This window comes from Rousettus aegyptiacus, unplaced genomic scaffold, assembly GCF_014176215.1.
Source record: "Rousettus aegyptiacus isolate mRouAeg1 unplaced genomic scaffold, mRouAeg1.p scaffold_m13_p_1, whole genome shotgun sequence".
Lineage (NCBI taxonomy): Eukaryota > Metazoa > Chordata > Mammalia > Chiroptera > Pteropodidae > Rousettus > Rousettus aegyptiacus.
In genome coordinates this window covers 135,865,659-135,875,256 of record NW_023416284.1, presented here as the reverse complement: position 1 = coordinate 135,875,256, position 9,598 = coordinate 135,865,659, and positions in this window count along the sequence as shown.

The window sequence follows — 9,598 nt, the reverse complement described above, 5'->3', positions numbered from 1 at the left end:
GAAAACAGACTTAGAACACATCCAACAGGTGGAGCAGGGCTTGGGACCAGCAGGAAATGGGTATGTGGGAAATGCTGGGACATGGTGACACTAGGCTTGCTTCCAAGGCAAGAGGCACAGTGTACCCAGCATATTGTTAATAGAGCTGCCAGAGAAGACTCTGAAGTCAGATCTACTTCTATTGTAATGACTCAAGGCAGTCATTTTATGTCTTCAAACCCTAATTTCCTCAGTAGTACAATAGGAATAATGGAAAATACAAGTTTATTAGATTCTTGTGGGAAAAAAAGGATAAGTGTTACTTTCTACATTACTGGGGATGTGGTGAGCACTCCACCCTTGAGGCTGCTGACTTTTGAGGTTGCTATTGAGGGTGTGAAGAGGCTAAGGCAGAGTCACCTACACTTCTTGCATTTAGAATTTGGCGTATTTGAAGGAGAGGTTGCTCTCACCTTAGGATTTACAATTATTCACAAAGAAAATAATTAGCTGAAAAATTTTCAACAATTATTCTATATTAAAAAGTGAACCACAAATTGCCAGTTATAAAAAACAGTCACGGGGATATAAAGTACAGCACAGGGAATATTGTAATAATATTGTAATAACTATGTATGATGTCGCATGGATACTAGACTTATCAGAGTGATCATTTTGGAGGTTATATAAATGTCTAATTACTGTGTTGTACACCTGAAACTAATATAATATGTCAATTGTAGATGAAAAATAAATTTTAAATTTTTTTAAAAATTAAAAAAAAGAAATTGAGCTACAAATTAAAGGGCCTTGTTTTACATTTGGGGATCAAAATAGTTGTAAGTTGTAAGTTTTGATATTTTCTGTCAAAATATGAAACTGTCAAACTGTCAAAATCTTTTCAGCAGCTGGAAACATACCTCATATGAGGGACAAAAAGGCTTCATGAAAAACCTAAGAATGTGAATTAAACTAAAGTTTCAATACCCAGAGGGTTTTATTTCCCTCACTCTCAGGCCTGTCTCTGAATATATGCGAGATATAGACTTCTATCATCCCATCCTGAGAAGCCACATGTAGAGTTTAATATAGAGGCATCAGGCAGCAGAATTGTGAGTGTTGGTTAAGGACCAGGCAATATGGATCAAGAATTGTGCCTCGATGTTTATTTTCTGGAATCCCATCCAAAGTAATTATGTGAATAGTCTGAATCTATGTCCAGAGAAAATTAATGCACATTGAGAGAAACAGAACACTGAAATAAGAGAGATGAAATTGTCAAGAAATGGGGAAGCTTAATGAAGAACAGGAGAAATACTGTACCCTGGGAGGACAGAGGCAGCCAGCCCATGGATACTGCTCCACTACTAGAATTTAAGATGCCCAAAGCTACACATACTCAGCAATAAGTTAAAGAAAAATTATCTGCACTTTTGAGAGGCAGGGAGTATGTATTTTGCAGTTTAAGTAAATACAGTTACATTTTAAATTGTTTGTATGTACACAATACAAAACTTATTGTACAGATAGGCTTCAAATTTGGTAGGCATTTTTTTGGGATGGTCTGGCTTAACACAAAAGCTATGCATTGCATGCAAAATTCTACTTTGGGGTCCCAAGAGGAAACTTCAGATAAAGGCAGTTGTTCTCCAGAGCACCTAAAATTAAGTGTCTCAAGACACCCATGCAAATGCCAGTTGAGAGAAGCACACTTTACAGATTAGTAGTCTATGGACAGAGGAAATAGTGATATCAAATTCAAAAATTCAAGAAAGATACTTGAAATTGCAGGTGTTGATTTGTAGTCTAGCTGCTTCTCACATGAGAACTCCAAATAACATGATCAAGGAGAATAGTGAAAGGGATTTGCATATTTATCATGGTTATTGACAATCAACATGGAAATAATATTATTACAGCAATAATAACACTTTCACGACTAGACTTTGATTCAGTAAGTATTTACTGGTTGTGTGCCAAGTGCCAGATATATTACAAAGAACTGGATCTATAAAATATGAATAAATTCATGATCTAAAGGTAGAGTGGGGGTGGGAAGAAAGGTGAAGATCATTGGCGTTTTAATAAGTTAAATATGTTCTAGGTGGATGTGGAGCATTTTGCTTTTATATCATTTAATATTCACAGCAGCTTTTTGAAGTTTATGTAATAGACCCCCAATTAAAGATTGGAAACTGAGCCTCAGAGGAGTTCAGTAACTACCAAATGTTACACACACCAAGGAAGTTTCACACCAGGGAACTGAATCCAGTTTTTGTGGCTCCAAAGGCCATCCTCTTTTAATTAGATTGCCTCCCATTCCTAGCTGTAATATAAATCAAGTTGTTTAAACTGCTTATAACATTGTAAAAGATGACGAAGAAAAAATGATTAAATTTCTCTAAGGGGTATTAATAAAGATTTCACACAGGAGGCAACTTTGATCTGAGCTTTAGAGATTTATTAAAATTTTGACAGGCAGGTAAGAGGAGGAGAATCCTAGGTACAGAAAAATGAAAAGGAATGGTATTTTTAGGAGACGAAAAAGCTTGCAAGGGAAGATTTTAGAATTGTGCTTTTTCTTACAGGACTTAGATGTAAGGGATTGGGGAGAAGGAGGGGCCAAGATAGAAATTATTTAAAAAACAGCTTTATTAAGGTACTTTTTACATATCATATAATTCAGCATTTCAATTATACAATTTGATGATTTTTAGTAATTTTACCATGTGGTGCAACCATCATCATAAACCAGTTTTAGAATATTTTCATCCCCCTCTATAAATATCCCTCAGGCGCACTTATAATGGGTCCCCATTCCCAATCTCAGCCTCAGGAAATCACAAACCTACTTTCCTTCTCTATAAATTTGCCTTTTTTGGACATTTCATGTCAATTAAACTATATACTATGTGGCCTTTTTTGTCTGGCTTCTTTCACTTAGCATAATCATGATATTCCATTGTATGGCTATACTATGTTTTGTTTATTCATTCAGCAATTGAATATTTGGGTTGTTCCCCTTTTCGGTTATTATGAATAATGCTGACGTAACATTTGCATGGACATATCTTTTCATTTCTCTTGGGTAGATACCTAGGAGGAGACTTGCTCAATTATATGGTAGTTTTATATTTAACTTTTTGAGAAATTGCCCAACTGTTTTTCAAAGTGGCTGTCTCATTTTACATTCTTACCAGCGGTGTATGAGGGGGTCCTGTTTCTCTACGTCCTAACAGCACTTATTTACTGCCTGTCTTATATATCATAGCCATTGAAGTCTATGTGAAATGGTGTCTTGTGATTTTAGTTTGTATTTTTCTAATGACTAATCATGTTGAACATCTTTTTATGTGCCCAAGACATTAATTCTAAAGGCTGTTTGGATAATGCATTAACTAAGATGTAAAACATAAGAAGATTAGTGGAATTCATAAGAAAGATAATAAAGGTATATGAGCCGTCCACATAATATTGAGTTGCAGATGTCCGAAGGACAGAGAGAAATGTGGGTCTGGAACTCAGAAGAGAATTTAAAGCAGGACACATAGATTTGGGCTCAGCTATACAGAAAAGGCAGTTGAAATTATGAAACTAGAGTTCATTGGCAGAGAAAATGTAGAAACAGAAGTTTGAAGAGAGAATATTTAGGAATATTGGTTAAAGAAATAAGTAAAGGATGGCATACCAATGAAGGAAGAAGAGCTTTAGGGGACATATGAGAAACTATTGTCATGGATGCATTGGAAGAAAAATATTTTATTTTGCTAATGTTAATGTTTCATTGTACTTTTTTTGCAGTTTTTCTTCACACATAAATTAATAAATTTAGCCACATTGGATAATATCATACATGTTATTTTATAATCTATTTCTACTCAGTCTTATGCCATGAACATCTTCCCATGTCGCTAAGTAGTATTAAAATTATTTTTTAATGGCTGCTTTGAAAGTATTCTATTGTAAATAGGTACCATAATTAATTTCTTCTTTTTTATTTTAAACGTTTAAGTTGATTTCCTGTTTCGGGCTTTTTAAAAAATACTACAGTAAATATTCCAGTACTGAAATGTTGGTGGTGCCCTCCAATGATTTCTTCAATATAAATTCTTAGAAACTGGAATTTCTTGGTCAAAATGTATGAAAAAAACTTAAGGCTTTCTTTATTTTTATTGCTAAATTGCCTTCTTGAAATACTTTTCTCTACTCAGCAGTGTATGAAAGTAATGACCCGAATGTATTAAACATTAAAAGAAATTTTCATAAACAAAAGGAAAATATTTAACGTCATTACTATTTGAGAAGATCTGTTTCCAAGATTTCTCCAAGGACCACCTAATGGGAGCTGTCTATGGGCATTCTGTTATTTTCCATTTAAAAAATGTATTTTTAAAAATAAAATTTGTATATATTTAAAGTGTACAGAATGAGTTATACGCATGCATAGTGATAATGTATAATTTGACATACATATACATAATGAAATGATTATTACAGCCAGATTTTAAAGGAACAGGAAAAGCCAACAATAACAAAATACTTCATGTGAGCATAAGAAGTTGAAAGTTACTGGCTTTGGTACTACATATCCATTGGTGGCATCTGAAAAGTAATTCCCTTTAAGGGGAGGAGAAAGATACAAAATTATAGTTCTCAAGTCCAAGATTTTATCAAACGTTTTTCTTTTGTTCATTTATGTTGCTTCCTTTGAATAACTTCTTGTTTGGGGAAAGTTTTATTATATAGGGGGAAAAGTTTTAAAAATTCAATTTAACTTTCTATTTTTTCAGGAATGTTGATTTTTTATTCTTTCTTTCTTTCTTTCTTTCTTCTTTCTTCTTTCTTCTTTCTTTCTTTCTTCTTCTTTCTTTCTTTCTTTCTTTCTTTCTTTCTTTCTTTCTTTCTTTCTTTCTTTCTTTCTTCTTTCTTTCTTCTTTCTTCCTTCCTTCCTTCCTTCCTTCCTTCCTTCCTTCCTTCCTTCCTTCCTTCCTTCCTTTCTCTATTTTTCTTTTAGATCCATACTCCTCCAGTTATTTCCTATTTGTGAGCTTGGATTAGAGTTCTCAGATAAACAGCTTCATAAATGATGCTGCAGAGATAAACCAGGGACAGGCTACCATTTGTGTAAAGAAAGAATAAGCCTTTGGGATTCGGTGTGTGGACTTCCATAAATATCAAACTTGATTTTTGTTTTTGCATGTGGTGGGAATGGCATTTAATGTCTCTGTTTGAGTCACTGAATGGATGTCTGTTGAGCTCATTAATGTTCCTCATTCAGAGAACCCTTTATGGACATCGACTTTGTGAGTTTGTTACCATTCATGGGAAAATATTTGACCCAAATACTCTTTGCTCCTCTGTGACATGGATCATAATTCTATCACAGTGAGCTGTTCACTTTCTCAACCACAGAGGTTTATAATCCAGTCATTTTAAATACACATAAATCTTGTTATTTCTTTTATACTTAAATTGGAGCATGGATCTCTTCTTTTTCTTTCTCCTCCTTTTTGATTCCCAATTTGAGAAATATCTTCCCCAACCCCATTGAGTATCTGGTCTTAAAGCTAGTTATCTGGGAAAATTAAGAATGTTCAGAATTCTGAAAAAGAACTGCTCAAATTCTCTCTGGATGATGCATTTTAGGACTATCTAAGGAGCCACATAGATGACTGAGTGGAAGGACTTATCTCTTAAGTTCTCTTGAATTAGGTGGTTCAAATGAAGATTTTAGCATCATTGCTCCTTGGTGTTCTTTTGTTACGCTGGAATAAGAAAATCCAGATACAGTGACTTCAGAGAATTTGTCAGATCAATCAGTCTTATGACATTTTCCCCAAGTCTTTACTACTACTTGGAGAGACTACCTCAAAGTTCCCCAAACATTTCTTTATAGTTATCCTGAGTCTTGAAGTGTTTCTGGCTGAATAATGATCTAAAGATCTGATGCTTCTAGGGAAGGGGCTCTGGATAAAAGTAATATTTTAGCAAGTATAATTTCTATTGATTTACTGACTTTTCATTGAATAAACACAATTCCAAGACATAGAGTTTACCTTTTGAGTGCCCATAAGAATTTCATTATATTTCAGAGCCATGTGATTTAAAAAATGAACCAAAAATGTTTAGTGAGATATGTTCTTCCAAATATTTCTCTGTGAAACAATGTCCTGACATTTAGTGGCTTAATCTAATACAGTTCTGGAGAGAATCTAACTAGTATAGGTTAGCTAATGTATCGTGAAGGCTTATGTTACAGACACAAATTTTGCTTTAGGTAAAATAAAAGTATATAACCTCTGAGTTCTAAAAATTCCTATCATGTAGAAATAATAAGAGATTAGCAAAGATGATCTCAGTCAAAACAGGAAAAACCAATTGAAGTGAAAGCTATTTGTGATAAAATATATAATTAGAATCATAGTGATTATAAATAAAATAATTATTAGCTTAAAATATTTTAAAAGAACACCAATGTAGTTTAGAGGAATGGCATTACTGTTTGTATCAGACAAAAATCAATTCTGTTATTTATTTCTTAATGCCCTGAAATAATGTCTGAACATATAGTTAATCAGGGTGTTGTAAAAATAGATGGGACAAGAAGATAAAAGTCATCAGACTTCTTTTATGTAATTGGAGTAGGAATCACTACAAAATTATTGCATACCTACTGTTTATTGCATAGTTAAAGAAAAAATAACGGTCTAAAAACAATTTGAGAAATATGTTCTAAGCGAATTTATTTGGCATAAGAAACTTCTGAAAGCCACAATTTGAAAAACAAAGAAAAACTATATTATTTCAGTAATAAACATCTATATAAAAATGTATTTGAGAAAAATTTATGTGCCCAATCAAATATATCTAAAATATGCTATAACAATTATTTTATTTAAAATATGAATTATTATTAATATCCCAAGTAGATTAAAAAGTACTTATTTTCTTAAATTAAAAAATGATGTAACTAATATCAGACATATGTTTTGGAGTAATTTTTCATTTGTGGTACTAAGTTTTGTGATTCTTAAACAAGGCCATTTGTTATTAGTGCTATGCACTTTCACAATGGTTGGCAATCATCCACGCCAATGTGCAACATAATTTTTTTAAGTTATAGTGACTATGTGAGTTTTGAACTCATGATTGTAGCACTAACACACTTTATTTAACTGACAGACCTTAATTATTCTAAGATCCATTGGTTAAGTGGAAATTGGACCCTTGGGTACCCTATCTGTTATCAGGAAAGCAGAAATTCTTTTCTGCATTTTTCTTTGTCATTTTTAACTCCAACAGGGCAACATAAAATATTTTGATTTGTTGACTCGCATACTCATCTATATTGACAAATATAGCTCTGACAAATATGGTCTGCATTACTTATTGCTTTTCTGTTTTCACTTCCATTGCCACTAATTGAACGTATTACTTCATTAAGAGACCTAGCCTTTTGAATCTTATCCTCTTCAGTTCTAGGCCACACGAAATCATTAATACGATCTTTCTCAAACACTGTTGTAATGCTTTTTCTCTTCTATTTAAGAACAATTGGTAACTTTCTATTGCATGATATAGCCTAAGAGTTAATGTTCTCCCTTCATCTGATTCTTTTTTTTTTTTTTTTTTTTTTTTTTTTTTTTTTTTTTTTTTTTAGCAATATCATTTCTTCTTGCTCTTTGGCACAGTTTCTCTGTTACTTCCAAGCTATCCAGTTGTTATTACACAGGATTTGCTTCCCTGTCTGTGCAGATGCCACTCCTTGAATCACTGGGAGCCTACAGCTTCCTGTGGCAGTCAATTCCATCTTTAAATGGGTCAGTTAGAGAGCTTTTCCCTTTACTGAACTGAAATCAACTGTAGTATATGGTATAAGATTTTTACTTTAAATGCTACATTCTAAATATGAAATTTATATGCGGAACTATATATATTATATCAAACAATAACAACATCTGCATCTTGGAAATGATTTTGTGAAGTTTAATTGTATAGAAAAAATGCAAGCCAGATCATGTGCATACTCACTGCCCCTAATCCCTGCAAAATGCCTAAATATTAATAATTGTTTAACTAATAAAACATTACATTTTGTATGTTTATGTATAATTGGTTAACTGAGACAATTGTTACATGTCATATATCTATCCAGACATTGAATGCTTGGTTTTCTAAATATATAATGAACTATTATTTTGTAGCTCATAGAACAATTGGTATATTTAGTTCCACATGTGCAATTTCAAACAAACGAATAAAAATACTGATAGTTTTTCTTACATTTTACAAAGTGAATATGAGAAACTATCTTGCTATCAATACAATAGGAGACAATTATATCCTTGAAGTAACCTACGTAGCCTGACCTTTTACTAGTATCTGAGTTGTTAGCATCTCCGAATGTTCTTTTATTTTAAACTATTTCAAAAATTCCTTCTATAACTACTTTGAGTCTCCTGTGATGTTATTTTAATCATTTGTGATCAGCCACAATATATAATTAAATTTCAATCAGAACCTTTAATACCATGTGGTAATCTGAATAGATACATAAAAATGTTACAACTGTATTGGTTTCTTCTCCTAACCTCTCTTTATTCCAAACAAGTGACATTTAACAAGGGTGATAATTGACCATAGAGAGCAGAGGTTACTTTCCATTTGTCCCACATACTGTGGAAAATATTGTAGAGAAGCAGCTAGGTAGGGTTATCATCAGTTGATAAACATATGGTGACAGATTTTTCACTAAGGCTGTTACTTCTCTTATGACCAATAAAAACTAATGTAATTTTAGAATGGTTGCTTAGGGTTGGGAGTGCACCTCTGGGTCATGCAGGAGGCTGAGGTTCTGGGGCATCGTTGGCATGTGCGAGGTAGTTGGCACAGGGGCGGAAGAACGTGCCAGGGGTCCTCTATAGCCCACATTGCTATACTCTACTGCTTTACAGGTCCTGAATTGCCAGCAGTGAATTCTTCTTCCTCGGTTCTTATTATTACAAGATTTCTTTAAAACCCACTTTTATATCTTTCCATTAATCATCTATGTAATTTTAGAAGTCAAAATGCATGAGGCTCAGAGCTAATTATGCATTCTATTATGCCTTTAGATATCTGAATGAAAATCATGTTCCCACACTCAATTCCTTCCCTAAAACTCATTTCCGCAAGTGATGATTTAATGATCTATTTACTTTAAAGTTTTGCCTTCGGGGACAATGATTATCCTGGTTAGCTCATTTCAAAGAACAGACATTTTCTTTCATGGAATCCATAAGTATTTAGAAAAATCATTGTGGGCTTTGAAAATATATTTAACACAAAATGTGTTGAAACCTGTTTTGATTGTCCCAAGTAGAAAGAACCCCTTTATATCTATGTAGATATGAGAGCCATAGTGCCCACAGTTCTCAAATTCCATTGATTAAACATGGGAACCAACTAGCTGTGAAAGCAGTGTGGATGAGGACAAATTGCAGCTTTGTTTTTTCAGAATCGGTATGTGAGAGCAATAAAATGACAAAATGAAAGAATTCTTAAATGTTTTCGCTGATCAGTGTTGTTCTCCTACTATTCATAGTCAGTCAATAACATTATGTGTAACTAGCTTGTTAGA